Source organism: Anopheles gambiae, chromosome 2 (assembly GCF_943734735.2).
Source record: "Anopheles gambiae chromosome 2, idAnoGambNW_F1_1, whole genome shotgun sequence".
NCBI lineage: Eukaryota > Metazoa > Arthropoda > Insecta > Diptera > Culicidae > Anopheles > Anopheles gambiae.
Window position 1 is genome coordinate 71,206,528 of NC_064601.1, and position 20,137 is coordinate 71,226,664.

Below are 20,137 nucleotides of genomic sequence, written 5' to 3' on the forward strand. Positions count from 1 at the left end.
ATTCAAAAATGCGAGAAGCGATCACATCAAGAAAGGCTTCTAATAGCATTGCGGTATTTGGTAACGGGGGAGACATTTACAAGTTTGAAATACTTATTTCGCGTAAGAATGTTTTGTTTTTTTTTCTTGTTTCGGCGGTCGGATTGGAGACGGTATCTTGGTCGGTCTTTTCTATGGCAGCACTGTGAATCGAATCTCATTCAAACCGTCTCCCCGCAGGACTGATTAAACTTTTTCGGACATAAGCAAGTGAAGAGAAGTCAGCAATCGAAAACCGTGCAAGAGCTGAATGCTGAATACGAATTAAAATAACATGTTCGTATTGTAATGAATGTAGCATATCTGATATACAGAACTTATTATAATAAACACTATCAGCTATAGACACATTGTAAAACCAAATCACACCATTGCAACACATTCATTATAACACGCTCAGCAAATCAGATTATGCCATAGCTACGCAACCAGAAGAATTCAGGCCACACCGTTCGATCTATAGTTTTGGTGCAGATTGGGTCAGAGAGCTCGCGAGTCATGTTAACGACTAATCCTAACAATAGACTGCATCTTGTCACAACGTGATCAAGGTGTTGCTCAAACGTGAGTTTCGCGTCAACGAAAACACCCAAGTCCTTGACACTATGGGCTCTTTGCAAAGTTTACCCGTTTAGTGTGTAGTCGAAATGCACTGGAGAGCGCGAACGGTAACATACTTATCGACACAAATGGTTAAGGAGTTTTGCGTGTACCAGCTTTCGAAGTCTCCCAGTGAAGCCTGGAGTATCCGATGGTCGTCTGGTCCCTGGAATTGGCGACAGATTTTGGTATCGTTCGCGTAGAGCGGGTCCGGAAGGATCGTAGAAACATCATTTATGTAAAGGACAAATAGTAAAAGTCCTAGATTGAAGCCTTGCGGGGCGCCGGATGAAGCACGAAAGGATCTAGAGAGATAGGGCCCCATCGTAACGGAATAAGTACGGCCCATTAGGTATGATTACAGCTATGTAGCTAGAGGATCTGGAAGGCCAAGTCTGTCGAGTTTTGCTAGTAATATGGCGTGAGTTATCCGGTCACAGGCGGCTTTTAAATCGGTGTAAATGACATCTACTTGAAAGCGAGCATCAATGGATTAATGGCAGCTACTGAAGAATTGCATAAGGTTTGTGGTTGTTAATAAGTTGCGGACAAATCCGTGCTGATTCGGACTGAAGTAATTGCGGGCAGAAGCCGGTAACGGTTCATATACAAGCAGCTCAAGCACTTTCGCAGCGTCATACGCTTTATGTAATGCCGGGATGGTTAGAAGCCTCATTCTTGCAGCCTTTCTTATGGATTGTTGTTAACCATGAGACCTTTCAAGAGACAGAGAAGGTGCATGAACGTAGCGATTCCGCGAAGATTTTTATTAGTAACGGAGCAATCAACGCAACAGTGCTTTTTCAGGATCACTGCCGGGAAGTCATCAGGGCCAGCGGTGTAGGACATCTTTAGGCGATCTATGGCGCGGGTGACAGACGAGATATAAATGATCGGTAGCATGGGTTGAAGTGCATCAGCAAATGTGTTAGTAACTGCAGCATGAAGGGCCTCGGGGTGCATGTTGTCAGGAACAAAAGTGTCCTCAAAACGTGTAGCAAACAATTCGCACATATCTGGCAAGCTCGGTTCCCATTGTAGCAGATCAAACCTGGGAAACCGGAAGATTTGCGCTTATTGTTTGCGTAGCTCCAGAAGCGTTGAGGATGCACGCGCAGCTTTTTTTATATATATTACGTAGGTACAGTATCGGACATTAAGATAGGACCCTGGTTTTTTCAACGCACCGTGCACTTGTTTTACCACGTTACTTATGTGTGTGTGTGTGTGTGTGTGTGTGTGTGTGTGTGTGTGTGTGTGTGTGTGTGCGCGGGTTTGTGTCTGAAAAACGTAGCTTGCCATGATGTCATATTGCGTTGAAAGTAATGCGTGTTATGATGTGAAACATCGTGCGTTTACACTTGGATAAAAGCTAAAGTTTGCATCGACAGCAGCGCTTGTTCCTCGGACGAAAACGCAGGTGTGCTGGTTGATAAATGTGCATGTGCAGCGATGCAAAATGGACACGCGCACAATAGCAATGAACTCGGCATTCCCTCACAGGTGTTTCTCCAGTGCACGCCACTGAAAGGCCTGCGTGCATCTCTGCGTTGAACGTTGTGTGTGCATGGGAAACTTTGTGCGTGCATTGAGCTGGCGCGCAGTTGTTCTTTTCAATGGGCGTTTTGTTTCATGAGCACGGCAGTATTCTGTTCTCGATTTAAATGGGTAGACACTCACTCGCTTACCCATTGATAGTTTTTATCCATACGCTTTTTTCGCTGCTCTACAACGATTTAATTCATCGCGTATAGAAGCAGAACGCAGGCAGAGCTCCGGATCAGTCGTGTCAAAGTTTTTAACCAGTGCGTTCTTGACGGTCCAAGCTAGCAATGTTAGTAACAATGGGTCGAGGTAAACATTGTACCGATTATCAGCGCCATATCATCAAGCGAATGGCGGCTGCTGGCATTAAGCGCAGAACGATCGAGTTCTTTTGTGGCAAACGCGCTTCGGACAACCGAAACGTGCTTAGACAACTGAAACGCGCTTGGACAACCGAAACGCGCAAGTCAACCGGACGTCCTCAGAAGACCACGGCGAAAGAAGACCGTAAAATTGTTAATATATCGAAAAAACAGTGATCGCGAGGGCGGTGGTCCTGCTTATTACATCAAAAACCAAACCCAGAACACAAAAAACTACTAAGAAATTTATCCGAAACGACATACTTGTGAAACAAACACACACACCAATACACATTCACACATACATTCACACACACACACAAACACACACACACACACACACACACACACACACACACACACACACACACACACACACACACACACACACACACACACACACACACACACACACACACACACACACACACACACACAAACCAAACATAAACCTGTCCCAACGAGTGCATGCTGCGTTGAAAAAACTAGGGTCCTATCATTCTGTCCGATACTGTACTTGCGGTAGATTCTGTTATAACGTCGATAAAGCGCGTGGACGGCGTTGTAGTAAACCCCCAAAACGGGACACTTTCGATCACACGAGTTACGATATGCAGAACGATATGCAGATTCCGACTCCGAACGACTCCGAGGGACTCCGGACAGCTCCGAGCGACTTTGACCGACTCCGGACGATTCCGACTCCGAATGACTTCGATTCCAAACGACTCCGAATTACGCCGGACGATTCCGACTTCGAATGCGAGCATCCACATTAGGCACGTGTAAAATGAACAAGAATCGTACCGTTCGAACAGTTCGGTAAAGTGCACGAACGAACGAGGTTCTTAGCAAAAAGAACGACCAGGACTTTTGGAAGAAACTGACTACACCGAACGCGTTCGAACGTTCCGTTCAGTGTTCGACGGCACACATAAATGTGGTAATAAAACGTGCAAAATCATATTGCTTTCTCGCTCTTTCTCGCACCGTGCGAACGGGTCGTCAGAGATCAAAATGTACCCTGTTGGTGTTGAAATCGTACCCATAATCGTCGAATTTGTCCAGCAGTGTTCGATACGTGTTCTGTTGGTGTGTAAATCGTACCTACACAACTGAATTCATCGAACGCGTTCGATCTGATCCGTTAGTGTTCGATCTGTGTTCTGTTGGTGTGTAAATCGTACCTACACAACTAAATTCATCGAACGCGTTCGAACTGGTGTTCGATCTGTGTTCTGTTGGTGTATAAATCGTACCTACACAACTGAATTCATCGAACGCGTTCGAACTGGGGTTCGATCTGTGTTCTGTTGGTGTGTAAATCGTACCTACACAACTGAATTAATCGAACGCGTTCGAACTAGAGTTGGGCAAAACGCACAAAAAAGCGAAACTGGGTCCGAACGATTCCAACAAATTTCGGACCCACTTCCGAAGGGTAGGTTCAATCCGACAAGCCGGAACCGCCTGGAATCGTCTGGAATCGTCGAAATCGTGCGGAGTCGTTGGAACCGTCCGGAATCGTCCGGAATCGACCGGAATCGACCGAAATCGTCCGGAAACGCCCGGAATCGTCGGAATTCCATTTCATTTCATGTCATTTATTCAGTGCATAACGTAATACAAATAGATACAAACAGTAACACAAGAAGCTAGATTGCATGTCGAACGATATTGAGGAACTCAGTGCGCGACATTCCTGGCTCAAATGTACGACAGCCAGCATTGACAGATGCGCGGCGGCCGGAACGTGAACAGTCGCAATCGACCGGAATCGACTGAAATCGCCCGGAATCGTCTGCTTTCGGCACACAATCGCAAAGCGGTAGCAGGGGCCCCGTATACAAGAACAGGACGGTTCATCCCAGCCAAGAGCGCACACAATAACATCGATTTAACCATTTCTCGAATGAAACCTCAACCCACTGAAGCACCGTTGACCAAACGACCTTCCTAGGCTTTTTAAAGCGACGCGAGCTTGGTGTCAATTTTTCCTGCTAATTTCTCCGGCTACGATCCGGTGTATTGAAATTTTGTGTAGGGGCCTTTAAATTTTTGTCAGTATATGATGTGTGCTAGTGGCTGTTGTAACGGGTTTTCTTTGTGGTTAAACGCAGCGTTCGGTTCTGTGTTCTGTGCATTGGATTTTAGCAGCAAGTGTCTCCGCGTATTTTTTGGTGAGCTCGTGCATCGACCATCCACACCAAGACACCAAATGGACGGGCCCTTCATTGACGGGGCCCCTTGTAGACGGGGCCCCTTATCGACGGGGGCCCTTACCGCCGGGGCCCCTTCATCGAAGAGTCCACATAATCGTTGGGGCCCCGTAAACCACCTTTGAGTTTTGGCTTCAGTATAGATTTAACGGTAACGGTTTTTTATCTTGTCTTCACGCTAAAAAGCAGGCACGCTCCACGATCTCAGGCTTGAGATGTGAATACCATTTTTCGCGTGAAAACAGCTGTCTGTTTTCGGCACACATCTGCAAAACAAGTATAGGGGCCCCCAGACAAACACAGGCACGTTTCATCCAAGCCAAATTGAAAAGCGCACACATCGATATCGATGGAATCGTTTCTCGAATGAAACCTCTACCCACTGGAGCACCGTTGCTTGCTTGGTGTTAGTCAATTTTTCCTGCTACTTTTACCGGCTACGAGCCGGTGTATTGATATTGTGTTTCGGGGCCTTTAAATTTTTGTTTGGGTGTGTTGTATGCTTGTGTTGTGTAACGGGTTTTCGGTGGTAGTTAAGCGCAGCGTTCTGTGTATTCCATTTTAGCAGCAAGTTGCTCTGCGTGGTTTTGGGTTTGGATGTCTCGTGCACAGGCCACCCACACCAGCAAAAATTGACGATTTTTCGCTCTGTCCAATACTTTGCGCCAACGATGATGAGGTATTGATTTGAGCTGTGCGCGCGAGTCGCAGCGATCTTCGCTTGCGACTTTGATGCAAATATTGTCAGATTTCTTAGAACATTTAATGTGCTGCTTTGAGTAGTATGGGGCCCCAGTTTTCTGCAGTTAGGGGCCCTCGTGATACAGTGCTTGAAGCGATGGGAAAAATTAATTAATTAAAAATAAGTCTATTTGAAATAGATGGTAAAAGTATCATCCAGGGGGGGAGGGGGGGTAGAATCGATACGAAGTCGAACATCCACAATGACGGGGCCCCCTAGATCCCCGGGGCCCCTGGCAGCCGCCCAGTCCGCCCACCGTTTAACGCGCCACTGGACATGAAATGTAATTTAATTCCGACTATTCTGACGATTCCGGACGATTCCAGGCGATTCCGGGCGATTCCGGTCGATTCCGGGCGATTCCGGTCGATTCCGGTCGATTCCGGGCGATTCCGGGCGATTCCGGTCCATTCCGGTCGATTCCGGGCGATTCCGGTCGATTCCGGTCGATTCCGGACGATTCCAGACGATTCCAGACGATTCCGGGCGATTCCGGACGATTCCGGACGATTCCGGGCGATTCCGGGCGATTCCGGACGATTCCGGTGGAACTAGCGATTCCGTTTCTCTGGAGTCGGAATCGGAATCATACTTGCCGGAATCGGAGCGGAACCGTGGGTGCGATCCGGCGAACTCATCTCTAGTTCGAACTGGTGTTCGATCTGTGTTCTGTTGGTGTGTAAATCGTACCTACACAACTGAATTCATCGAACGCGTTCGAACTGGTGATCGATCTGTGTTCTGTTGGTATGGATATTATACCTATACAATTCAATAGATCGAGCCCGTTCAAACGGATTAGTCATTGTTCGCGAATGAACTGAACTGAATTGATTGCGTTCATCATGTTGATCCATATTTAAGTAGTTTTTTTAAATAGAATCCTTAAGTGTGTATAAGGCATGGGGTACAATATATGCAGGAGACATTTTTGCTCGTATTATTTTTTTACATGCTTTACATGTTTTACAGTTTTTGGTCGGTTTTGCGATGGATTGTGTTGACCAGACAGCCGAGTGTTTAATGTTTTTAAATTATTGGTTTCAACCGCAGAATGAGTACTTCTTTGGCTACAGTATGCGTCTATGGTGGGTAAATGAAAAAGATAACGAGCGTTCTTTATGAATAAAAACCTCATGAAACAAAGAACGAAAGAATCGTCGTTCGCGTTCGGTTCTTTTTGGTGAGCGAACTAGTTCGTTCGCGTTCGGTGAAAAGAATCGTTTTGCCCATGCCTAATCCACATGACGCCTACGGGCCTGCCCACGCCCGAATGCCGAGCCAATCCCAAGTAACAATTTAAATCTTATCACAGTTTTAACGTTGTCGTAACAGTTATTTCATTAAGCCTCCTTTTTACATTTGAATGTCTTGTATGACCCAATGAGACAATAATAAAACTCTCGTAAGACTGAAAGGGCCCATCTACAGAACTCTGTTAAGACTACTTGTTAAAACCATTTCTAGACCTTTGAGATATGCAGCGTAAATAAATTATCAAAATTACAGCTTATTGCTATGAATATGTGTTTGAGACGACAATGAAGTAATGATTATGAAGTCATACTAATGGTAGATAATTATTTCAGAATTATGATGTTGTATTAATAATTTTTCTGATTCTGAAATCGCTCGCGTATGAGCAGAAATCCATGCCAAGAAAATGTTTCCTTTTGAAATACATTCTTGTTCTTCTTCTTTTGGCTCAACAACCGTTGTCGGTCCCACAACAAGTGGGCTTGGCTTTCAGTGACTTAAAACCCCCCCCCCCCCCCCCTTGCATGATAGTCAGTCCTACGTACGGCGGCACGCTCCATTTGGGGCTTAAACCCATAACGGGCATATTGTTAAGTCGTACAAGTTGACGACTGTACCATGAGACCGATTGTACCATGAGCGGTTCACTGAATATTAGTAAAACAAATTACTGAAAACTGCATCAATTCATTCTGTCAAATTAACCTGTCAGTCAGAACATCAAAAGAAAACAATGCGGGGCCTACTTGTTCATGATGTGAAAAAAGTTATTTTGGTAGGCGCTTACAGACACCCTTGTGAAATTACAGGTAAGATTTCGGCTTACGCGATTAATTTCAAACAATTGGCAGCCATGTTGGTGTAACACCTTTGCTAGAATCCACTGTGCTTGAGAAAATTTCGTGGTGTCTGTGAGCGCTTTCGCTTTCAGCTACACTTGTTGCGGCAAAATACAGTATAAAAACAGTACAACAACAAACACATGTGTGACTATGAAATGAGCGACTGGCGATCTCTGCGCATCAATAAAATACTCAATTTGAAATAAGTATTTAGTCGATTTTCAATCGCAATCAATTACTGAAAAATCATTAATATGGTATTGGTTTAACTGTGATTTCAGCAAAACGAGCTGTCCTTTTGGTGAGCACCGAGCATTACTGAATGATTCAGTAAACATTCGTTTTACTGAAAGGATTTCTGAACCTTCAGCTCAAAAAATTAACTAAATTTTACTGAAGTTCAGAGTAGTTTTCTGTGTATGCAACGTACCACGAATTATATCCTATAATCGGATATAAATATGATTACTGTTGAAGATAGAATGTACATGAAAAAAACTATCGGATTTCTATTCGACATTCTGCTTAAGGCACTGTCAGATTCCAGAAACCGCATATCTTGGAATTGGCGTTATATGCTGTAAAACGAAACACATTTCACATTCCACTCTCGTCTTTCAATCGCATTATAGGAACATACACACTGATTAAACGTTCATTTAGTAGGCACTGAATATCGATGGAAATCACTGAGGCGATATGGAAATATTCTCAATTTATTTTAAAGTTTACCGAGAAATTGACCAAGCAATTGTAGATAATTTACCTGCTATGATTGCCTAAATTATACGGCTTCACAAAAAAGCGTCACTTCATCCTTCACACACAAAAACGTACCACGACAGCTGTCTTGAAAATAGCGACCTCTCGATTCAAAAGAATACAAATGGCAGATGTGGGTGATTCGTCAAGATGATCTAGTTGGCAACACGGACGATTGGAATAAACACATTTTCTAGGTGACCCCGCTGAACACACCGAACGAACTAAACAATTCTAAGGCAGCGCTCTAGCAGCAATCGAACAGATTGCTCGTGCCGTGTTCGATTAGAGCGCCGGGTAACCCGGCGCTCTAGCAGCAATCGAACACGACATCGAACATGAAAAATGTATGGGATTTGACATGTTCAATTTGTTGGTTATCAAATCGAACAAGTCACATCCCATATATTTTTCATGTTCGATGTCGTGTTTGATTGCTGCTAGAGCGCTGCCTAAGGCGACGCTCTAGCAGCAATCGAACACGACATCCGACACGAACAAACCCTTACCGTAGCAATAGACGATGCGCAATCTCAGATTGCGCATATATTTATCTGTCAAATGTGTCGGTTTGATATATTTATCGGTCAAAAAAAAATTATATATCTCGGACATTAAATCTTGAAAATTTATGCGCAATCTTGGCGCAATCTGAAAATGTATGGAAATGACGTTTATAGCTCAGGGTTGGCTACGCAAAATGACTTATGTTTTGATAAAACGAATATATGCGCGATCTCAGATTGCGCATATATTTATGTGTCAAACGTGTCGGTTTGATATATTTATCTGTCAAAACAAATTATAAGTCTTGGACATATAATCTTGAAAATTTATGCGCAATCTTGACGCAATCTGAAATTGTATGGAAATGACGTTTAAAGCTCAGGGTTGGCTACGCGAAATGACATATGTTTTGATTAAATGAATAAATGCGCAATCTGAAGCTAAGGCTAGATGATAGCTACTTGTATGCGGCTACTGTTGAACGCAGTCAATGTTAATCATTCGCTGAGTAAAACAAAAGAGGACAAACCAATTTGTTCTGCTGCGCAAATCCACGTTTTATTCACCTCTCATTTATCCACACACGGAAGCTGTCAGCGCGGCTCGATGACAGCTAAAACACAGTTCAATGTCTTAGCCATATTATGGCGTGGAAACACCGTTCAGAGGAACAGGGTTTATAGGAACAGGGTTCTTCGGCATGACTTCCAACACTCCTCCTCATGTCGAAGAATTTTTCTCCTCAGTTATTCTAACTTCAGCATCTTACGAAACATGTCATGTTTCTGCGGACCTAATGGTTTAGTCATTATATCTGCAACCATGACAGTCGTAGGGCAATATTCCAAAACAATTTCCTTCTTCTCACAAAGTTCTCTTATAAACCGCTCTCGGGTATCGATGTGCTTCGATTTCCGACTTATTCTGTCTGTTTTTACAAAGGCGATACAACCTTGGTTATCTTCTTTGATTGTAGTCGCGTTCAATTGATCTTCTCCAAAATCTTTAATCAGCTGCCTTAGCCACATTGCTTCTTGGCATGCTTCCGAAAGTGATACATATTCAGCTTCCATAGTTGATAATGTCACACACGATTGACGACGGCTATACCATGATATTGTACCACCTTCAAACGTGAATACAAATCCAGATGTTGAACGTCTACTTTCTGAATCGCCTGCCCAATCGGCATCGGAATATCCGATCAGGCCTTGGTTTTTGAATCCACCAAGATGCAAGAAATACTCTTTTGTTCCTTTTAGATAACGAAGTATGCGTTTGGCAGCTATCCAATCTTGTTGCGATGGCGATGAAAACTTTCTGCCCAGTATAGCTACTGTCGCCGCAATATCTGGTCTGGTCATAACGGACAGATATAGCAATCCACCCACTAGACTTCGATACCTTGTAGCATCTTCGAAATTCTCTGCATTGGCACTTTGTTTCAGGTATCCAGGGTCCATTGGTGATCTAGCAACTTTAGCTTCTTGCATTCCGTGATCCGTTAGTAATTTTTCTATAAACTGTTTAAGCCGAATTCCATATACTCCATCGGTACACATCACTTCCATACCTAAAAAATGACGTATTTCGCCCAAGCAATTAATTTCAAATTTCTTGCTTAAATGATCGTATATCTTCTTTGCCTTTACTTCGTCTGCTGCTGCGATCAGTATGTCGTCCACATAGACTAATAAGAAGATATGTTGACCACCATGAATCGACTTGACAAATAAACATTGATCTGCGAAAGAGGATTTGAAACCTAAATTTGTAAGTACTTCATTTAGCGTCTTATGCCAACAACGAGCTGATTGATGTAGTCCATATATACTACGTTTCAATCGACACACTAGCTCCTCCTGTCCTTGAGCTTCAAACCCAGGTGGTTGATGCATATATACTTCATCTTCTAATATTCCATTAAGGTATGCGGTTTTGACATCATAATGACGTACTGTTAGCTTTTGCTTCCAAGCAATTACGAGAAAAGTTCGCAAGGTAGTGTGACGGGTAACTGGTGCATACACTTCTTCATAATCCAGTCCATATTGTTGTTTATAGCCTTGCGCGACCAGTCTGGCTTTATGTTTAACTATTTCATCATCTTGATTCTTTTTGATTTTGAAAACCCATTTCGAACCTATTACCGTTTTACCCTTTGGAAATGGTACGAGTTCCCAAGTATTGTTTTGTTTGTGAGAGTTAATTTCTTCTTCCATCGCATTTTTCCAATTTGGTTCTTTCATTGCTTCGCGGTAATTAACTGGTTCTTCTTTCGCGCAAGCTGCTACTCCCATGGCTAAATCAAGGATATAATCGTTTAAATGTTTAGGTAGTTTTACTTTTCTCTTTTCTGGTGGTAACTGTTCTTTAGTTGTTTGAATATCAGTTTCAGCATCCGTGAATTCATCATTAGAATCATCCTTAACCGTTTGATCATTACTGGTTTCTGATGGTTCCTCCAACAATGATTCAATATTAACTTCTTCCGAAGTTTCTTCTTTATCTTCAATAAAACGAACATCTCGGCTTATGGTGATTTCATCAGTTTCTAAATCAACAAAACGATATCCTTTATGTTCTAAGGAATATCCAACGAACGTTAGTTTTCGGGCTTTATGATCGAGCTTGCTTCGTTTTACATCGGGTATATGTACATACGCTTGACTTCCAAAAAGGCGAATATGGCTCAAATCTGGCTTTCGACCCCACCACAATTCATAAGGTGTTTTAGGAACAGTTCTCGACGGAAGCCGATTTATAAGATAGGTAGCTGTTTGAACGGCTTCTCCCCAGAAACGCTTGTCTATGTTTGCATCCAGCAACATACAGGTAGCCATTTCAGTGATAGTTCTATTTTTACGTTCAGCCACACCATTGGACTGAGGTGAATATGGTGTGGTGTACTGTGGCTTTATACCCTCTTCTTTATAAAATTTACGTAGCTCTGTATTATTAAATTCTCCACCACCATCTGAACGAATAACCCGAGGCTTACGTCCAAAATTGTTTTCTACCCATCGTACATATTCTTTAATATTTTCTACTGCATCAGATTTGTTTTTCATTAAGTATGTAACTGTATATCTACTGAAATCATCAGTAATGTGCATCATGTAACGGTTACCGCTGGGTGTTTCAGTTTTCGATGGCCCCCATACGTCGGTGTGCACTAAATCAAGAATTTTGTTTGATTTTCTGTCAGAGGCGGTTGGAAAGGGAGATCTACATGATTTACCTTTCATGCAACATTCACATGTTATTCTTAAACCACAATCACTCACCCTTATTCCGGTTCCTAGATCTTCTCTATACATTCTCTCAATCGCTGACCAGTCACGATGCCCAAGCCGTCTATGCCATTGATGTTGACAATCTGCTTTGTGTTTTACCAGTAATGCAGTCATCGAGGTTTCTACCTCGTCTAGAAAATATAACCCACCGTTTATAGATCCTGTAGCGACCACTGCACCACCGGCACTCACAATTTGACATCCCTTTTCATTGAATGTCACTTCCAGGTTCTTTTGTGCTAATTTCCCAACAGAAAGAAGATTAGTCGAGAGCCCGGGTACGAATCTAACATCATTCATTTCGATTTGCATTATTTTGCCGGAACCATCAATGCCCTGTATAATGCCTTTTCCTTCGCCACGAATTTGTGATTTGTTACCGTCGGCCATGGTGATGAATCCACCTTCGTATTCATCTAATGATGTAAAAAATGATCGATTATTGGTCATATGCGCACTAGCGCCACTGTCGATGACCCAGCTATGCGACTTTTCTATTCTGCCCACCGCTATTGTTCGCGAGTCGCTTTGTGCTGCTTTTGCTCTTCCGGAATTATTACCGGCACTAGTAGATTGCTCTTCATTTTTCTTGATAGCCAAAAATTTCCTACAATTCTGCTTGAAATGGCCTGGTTTCTTGCAGAAATGGCATGTGCGTACCCCACCACCTAATTGATTATTGAATGGCTTACCCTCAGCAGATCGCATAGCCTTTTCAGTTTTAGAAGATTCACCTTCTCGTCTTTCCATTTGACGATTATATTCATCGATAAGTTTAGATTTTACTCCTTCAAGAGATATGTCTTCGTCTGAACGACTATCTAACGCTGTAACTAAACCATCATACGAAGCTGGTAAACTGCGCAATAACATGCACACTTTTGTATCTTTATCTAATGCTGTACCTGCAGCTTCGAGGCGGTCGAATAAATCGTCGAAAATGCGCAGGTGATCTTCCACGTTACCTTGTGTTGCCAGGTTTGTCGCACATAATTTCTTCAAAAGAGATACTCGAACAGATCGTGTCGTTTTCTGGTGGTATGTTTTCAATTTATCATAAACGTCGTGTGCAAACACGGAATTCTTCACCAGTGGTAATTGGCTATCGTCGATTAGTAATATTATTGTGGCCTTTGCTTTTCGGTCTGTTGTCTTCCAAAACGGGGTGCGCTCGATTTCTGGGGGAATGGGTGATTCTACAACATCCCACAAATTTTCTCGACTCAGAAGCATTTCTATCCGAATACTCCATGTTTGCCAGTTGCTCCCATTTAGCTTATCGATTGTGAATTTTGTCTCACTCATTTTTCACGTCGTAGCAGCACTGATTTTACAATGTGAAAAGAAAACACTATCCGGCTCTTCTCGGCCGAATCTTTCAGCTGAATGTAATACTCTTGTTTTGAGTCAACTTGCTGGGCCCATAACCTGTTTAACGCAGTCAATGTTAATCATTCGCTGAGTAAAACAAAAGAGGACAAACCAATTTGTTCTGCTGCGCAAATCCACGTTTTATTCACCTCTCATTTATCCACACACGGAAGCTGTCAGCGCGGCTCGATGACAGCTAAAACACAGTTCAATGTCTTAGCCATATTATGGCGTGGAAACACCGTTCAGAGGAACAGGGTTTATAGGAACAGGGTTCTTCGGCATGACTTCCAACAGCTACAAATGACAGCTACTGATTTCCTTTGTTCTAGAATTGTCAGCTTGTTGTCGCTCGTAACCCGATGTATGCGGGTTACTAGCGGCTACACAGTGACATATCTGTTATCGCTCATGTTTATACCATACATTGAAGTGTTGGAAAGTGACATTGAAAATTAAAATTTATTTTTAAATTGCATAATTATTTCAAAAATTTAAATTTAGTATGAAAGAAAATGTTATAAAATAATTTAAAATTATAAACAGTGTGTCTCAATAGTCTCAATCAATAATGATTCAAAAAATATCTTGTTTTTGTTGGGCACACATTTGGGGCTATGATTATCAGTTTTCTTAGGAACATCCAAGACAGACATATTTGGTACGCCGGTCAAAGATACCATCGACAGATTAATTCGACATGGAAACACTGATTGGTTCTTACAAAAATAAAAAAAAAGTAAGTTTATTCGTTCTCCCAAATAAATAATCATTATAGTCCTATAATTCCTTTGCTTTTAGCCAATACAAGCAACGGAAAAGGTATTGCACCTGATCCAGCTGGTTGGAACATATCCATGTCTGTGGAAGGATTCCGAGCGGCAGTATAAAAACCACGAAATACGCCACCAGGCTTGGCGAGAAATTGGAGCAGTGCTATACGAAAAACCAGAGAACGCCCAGGAAAAATGGAAAAAAAAACCTGATGAACACCTACAGACGCACCAAAAAAGAAATTGCACGAAGCCAAACAACCGGCTCCACACACTTTCCCACTCCAGGAAGAGATCGGTCATCCAGCAGCGCCTTTCGATTTCCTGTTGATTTTCTTCTTCCTCCTCTTCAATAAGAAGTATCATTAAAGTAGCCACTTCAGAAGCAATAGCTGGTAGAAGTTGAGTTTGATCAATTTTATTGTCGTCCTTAACAAAACAATAAAACATAAGGAGCAAAACACGAACTGTTGTGTATGCACACCAGCAGTGTATACAGTCATTATCCGATATACGCTATCGCACGGGACCGAGCGCAATAACGTATCTCGAGTTTTTTACAATTCGGTAATATTAACCGATAGAGAATTGATCTCAAGTCACAAGGCTCAGAAGCCTTGTAAATTTTTTGCGAAGTACTGCTTGTTCTTCAGCTCCAACGAACTATAAATATACATCTCATGTAACATGTACCTCGTGTAAGCGCCAAAACGGTAGGAAACCTAGCGAGGATTAAAAACATCTTGTCTTTCAACAAATTTATATGAATAAATCATAACATCTTTTTGTGCTCAAAAAAAAAAAAAAATATCTCGAGTTTTCGCGTATAGCGGATTCCTATGGAAAAATAGTTTACACTACCGGTTCAAGGGTTGAAATATAGCGTCACATAGCGCGTGGCCACGGAGCTGAAAAAATGTTGAAAAATTTTTCAACTTTGTCAAAATTGCTTGTCAACTGCAAAAAAGAGCTTTTCTCGTGGCCGCACCAAAAACATACACAAGAGCGACAAAAGCTCCAACATCTGAATATCATCGATATTTTGTTTAAGAAACACTAACTAGGTACATAAATCAATTAGAATCATGCATTTTAGCATTATTATCATAACAATGGGTCACAACTGCGCCAAATAGCTGTTTGTTTACGCTTTTTCACGAACGTCAGATTTTGTCAACTTTTGTCAACTTTTTTTCCTGGCTGCTCCAGGTCACAAAATTTTGACAAAAGCTCAAAAAAGTGACAAAAGCTCATATTTTGAAAAAAATTTCAGCATTTTGTCACTCCCGTGGCCTTTCGCTTACAGAGTTTTGCATTGAAGTTTTTTGTTAAAAAACAGGTATCTTTTGCACAAATTTAATGCAAAATGCGTTAAGAACACTAAGGAAATTCAAAAAGAGTGTGGCGACCACGTTATAGCCTCACCACAGTCCGGAGCTGACGTCAACCGTCAATTCAAAATATCGGGCACTCTAATTCGAACACCCTAATTCAAGCACCCTAATTCGAGCAACCTTATTCGAGCACCCTAATTCGAGCAATAGTTACCAACTTAGCCAGACTAAACTATTTCCCGTTAAAAGATTATAAAAAGCCGTCGTTCCCACCACGCGTTCTCTTCTCTTTTCGTTCTCATCCGCTAGTGGACGTGCTCCCGTAACTGCGTAACCCGTGATAAAAAAACATTGTAAAAAATTGTATTTTGTGACATCTTGGGAATCCAAATAAAAAAGTGGTCTACCCACGAGGTAGCCAAAACTGGTGAGCCCGACGTGATTCCCGAGATTCCCCGATCGACAGATTGAACATCGGCCCGCTTTCGCCTTTCCACGCTACGCGGTTCCCGTTCGCCCAGGTCCGTCAACGCCGCGAGTAAAATCGGTACGTGTAGTGTGTGTATCAAGCGTCGCCGAGTGTCGTGCCTTTTTTTTTCGCAAGGACAAAAAACCGTGTTCGATCGTGTTTCCGCGCGTGCATAAAAGTGTCGCGAGTGCCCTTCACGCCTGCGTGTACATAAGTGTCGCGAGTGCCCTACACGCCCGCGTGTGCATAATCGTCGCGAGTGCCCTACACGCCCGCGTGTGCATAATCGTCGCGAGTGCCCTACACGCCCGCGTGTGTCCTTCACGCCCGTGTGTGCGTAATCGTCGCGTGTGTCCTTCACGCCCGTGTGTGCGTAATCGTCGCGTGTGTCCTTCACGCCCGTGTGTGCGTAAGTGTCGCGAGTGTCCCGTCCCGAGTGCATTGTTCTCCATACGCACCGACGTGTTTCCCTTGCATCGTGAACCCGCATCGCTACAGAGGATCGAGCCGCGGGTTACATCGCCGTCCCCAAAGAGAAGGAAGAGCAACGATTCCATCGTTCCAGCCCGGACAAAAGAAAGCGCTCCTTGTAAAGCCGTTGACTGCCGCCATTTTGCACGTTCGACGCCATTGACAGCCGCCATTTTTGTCTCGCTGAAGTAAGCCCAACTCCCGACTACCACGTCACTTCTTTTGTTCTCGCTTCTCGTGAAACCACGTGCTCGCAAGCGAATAAAAGATGATGCAACATAGTCCAGAACGTCAACCCGCTCCCCAAGCGGCAACGCACGATGCACCCCCGGTGAACACGGAGAAAACTGGCACGTCCCAAGCAACAAATGCCATGCCAGCAGCAGAAACGGCAAGTGATCCTCGAGTGGAAGCAGCACAGGCCGTTCGACTGAGTGTACCCGAAATGGACCTGCACAATTTGCCTGCGTACTTTTGTGCACTGGAGCATTGGTTCGCCGCGACCGGAATCACCGCCAAAATGGACCATAAGCGCTACCACGTATTTATGGCCCAAATTCCTCTTCGAGTGTATAACGAGATCCAGCCGATAATCGAGAATGTACCTGCAACGGAACGGTACAATTACATCAAGCGGAACATCCTCCAGCATTTCGGGGAATCCCAGCGTAGCCGTCTGCATCGTCTCCTATACGGCATGGACTTAGGGGACCGCAAGCCATCCCAGCTGCTAGCTGAAATGCACCGAGCCTCCAGCGACACGTTGGCCAGTACGCTCCTCACCGACCTTTGGATCAACAAGCTTCCGCCACATGTGCAATCGGCCGTCGTTGCTGCACCCGGAAGTGTAACTGAGAAAGCTGCCGTCGCCGATACTATGGTGGAGTGCCTGTCCGCATCCAACAACACCAGTGTGCACCATGCCGTAGCCGGGGCGCGCACCACACCCAACGATTTCGAGCAACGCATTTCGCGCCAGGTGGACGAACTCACACAGCAACTTAACGACTTCACCACAGAGTGTCGTAACCGTGACCAACGCCAAAGTCGACCGCGCCCACGTCCACCAGTGTCATCTCGTGTCGGTACAGAACCATCTGAAGGAGAGTGCTACTACCATCGACGTTACGGGACAGCCGCCCGGACCTGCCGCCAGCCCTGTTCGTTTCCAGTCCCTGTCAGCCAGCGCGTCGGCCAGCCGTCGTCTTCAGCCTGAGGATACGCTGGAGATATCGGATCGCAGGTGGCTACCATCTGACCTGTGAGCAGTCGGTTGATGATGATCGACCGACGAACCAACCAGCGTTACCTGATCGATACTGGTGCCGATGTCTCCGTGTTACCGAAGCCAGCCAACTACACCCCCCCGACGCCGTCCACCATGCGACTGTTTGCAGCCAACGGTACTCCGATCATGGTATTTGGTGAGTCCCTCCGTACACTTGATTTTAGTTTACGCCGCCCCTTTGTGTGGAATTTTATTATCGCGGACGTAAGCTCTGCTATCATTGGAGCGGACTTTCTTCGCCATTACCATCTTCTAGTAGACCTTCGACAGCGCTGTTTGGTAGATGCCCATACCAACCTACGTGTGCCAGGACTTCCGGATACCACTCGACAAACCGCCGTCAAGGTGTGCGACGCAAATTCACCGATGGCCGACCTGCTGAACGAGTTTCCTACGCTCATCACAAACTCACCGGGTGTGCGGATGCAATCCGAGGTGGTACATCGTATCGAAACAACGGGTCCTCCAACTTTCGCCCGTTCGCGTCGTCTTCCACCCGACAAGTACCAAGCAGCCAAAGCAGAATTCGACTCACTCGTGCAGCTAGGAATTTGCAGACCGTCCAGTAGCAGTTGGGCCAGCCCGCTGCATATGGTTAAAAAGGCTGATGGTTCCTGGCGTCCGTGCGGTGATTATCGGTCCCTCAACGCGCGTACCACCCCTGACCGGTATCCATTGCCTTATCTACAAGACTTCACGATGCAACTGGGAGGAAAAACCGTTTTCTCAAAGGTGGATCTACAGAAAGCCTACCACCAGATCTCCATTCCGAAGACAGCGATCATCACTCCTTTCGGCCTATTCGAGTACGTGACGATGCCCTTCGGATTACGCAATGCGGCGCAGACGTTCCAACGGCTAATTCACGATGTGCTACGCGGCTTGAACTTTGTGTTTCCCTATATCGACGACATTATAGTGGCCTCGAGGACACCAGAAGAACATCGCGAACACCTGCGACTGCTATTTGCTCGCCTCCCGCAGCACGGTTTGACCTTCAACCTTGCGAAGTGCGAGTTAGCCCAGCCTGAGATCTCCTTCCTGGGACACCGTGTTACGTCTGCAGGCATCCTACCACTGGAAGAGAAAGTCGACACCATACGTCAGTTCCCGAAGCCAAACACTGTCATGGAGCTTAAGCGATTTTTGGCGATGATCAACTTCTACAGGCGCTTCATCCCCCACGCGCTGCGAGCACAAGGACCGCTCCTGGAGATGATTCCCGGCAACAAACGGCGAGATAAGTCATCGCTGACGTGGACCCCAGCTACCGACACGGCCTTTGAGGACTGCAAACGGCAACTTGCACAGGCTACCATGCTGGTACACCCTGTACCATCCGCCGAACTATCACTGTGGTGTGATGCTTCAGATTTCGCTGCCGGCGCCGCCTTACATCAGGTCATCGACGGGCAAATGCAGCCGCTCGGTTTCTTCTCCCGAAAGTTCGACAACGCACAGCGCCGATATTCCACTTACGATCGCGAACTAGCAGCTGTTTACTTGGCCGTCCGGTATTTTCGTCATCAGTTGGAAGGACGTTCTTTCCATATTTACACGGATCATAAACCTCTGGTTTATGCTTTCCGCCAGTCGCTGGATAAGGCCTCTCCTAGACAAGCACGGCACCTCGACTTTATTGGCCAGTTCACCACCGACATCCGACATGTTGAAGGCCAGGAAAACGTCACTGCCGACTTGCTGTCCCGAATCGAACCCATCCGGTCATCAACATCCATCGACTACGAGAAATTGGCCGAAGACCAGACCCGAGATCCCGAGCTCGCTGACATCCTCAGCGGGAAAACAAGGACGGACCTGGTCCTTCAACGAGTTCCAATACCTGGCAGCAGCATGGCTTTGTACTGCGATTGCCCCACCGGCATCATTCGTCCGTATGTCACGAAACCGTTTCGTCAACAACTACTACGCGCGGTTCATCAGATGAGTCATCCCGGAGCGAAAACTACCACGAAGCTGATGACGGAGAGATTCGTCTGGCTGAACATCTGCCGAGATACGCGAGATTTCGTCCGCCACTGCTTAGCGTGTCAGGCTACGAAGGTGCAACGCCATACCCGCAGCCCTCTAGGACGCTACCCGGTACCGGATGCTAGGTTCGCACACATCAACCTGGACCTGGTTGGACCGTTCCCGATCAGCAATGGACACCGTTACTGCCTCACCATCATCGATCGCTTCACACGCTGGCCAGAAGCTATTCCCATCCCTGACATAACATCAACGACTGTAGCCGCAG

At 44.9% G+C, this 20,137-nt stretch overlaps 1 pseudogene; it reads right to left on the bottom strand.

Annotated features, from left to right (window-relative positions):
- The window catches only part of LOC133391811 (uncharacterized), a 28,563-nt pseudogene extending 19,929 nt beyond the window's left edge, over positions 1–8,634 (bottom strand).
- Positions 8,635–20,137: the final 11,503 nt, after the last annotated feature.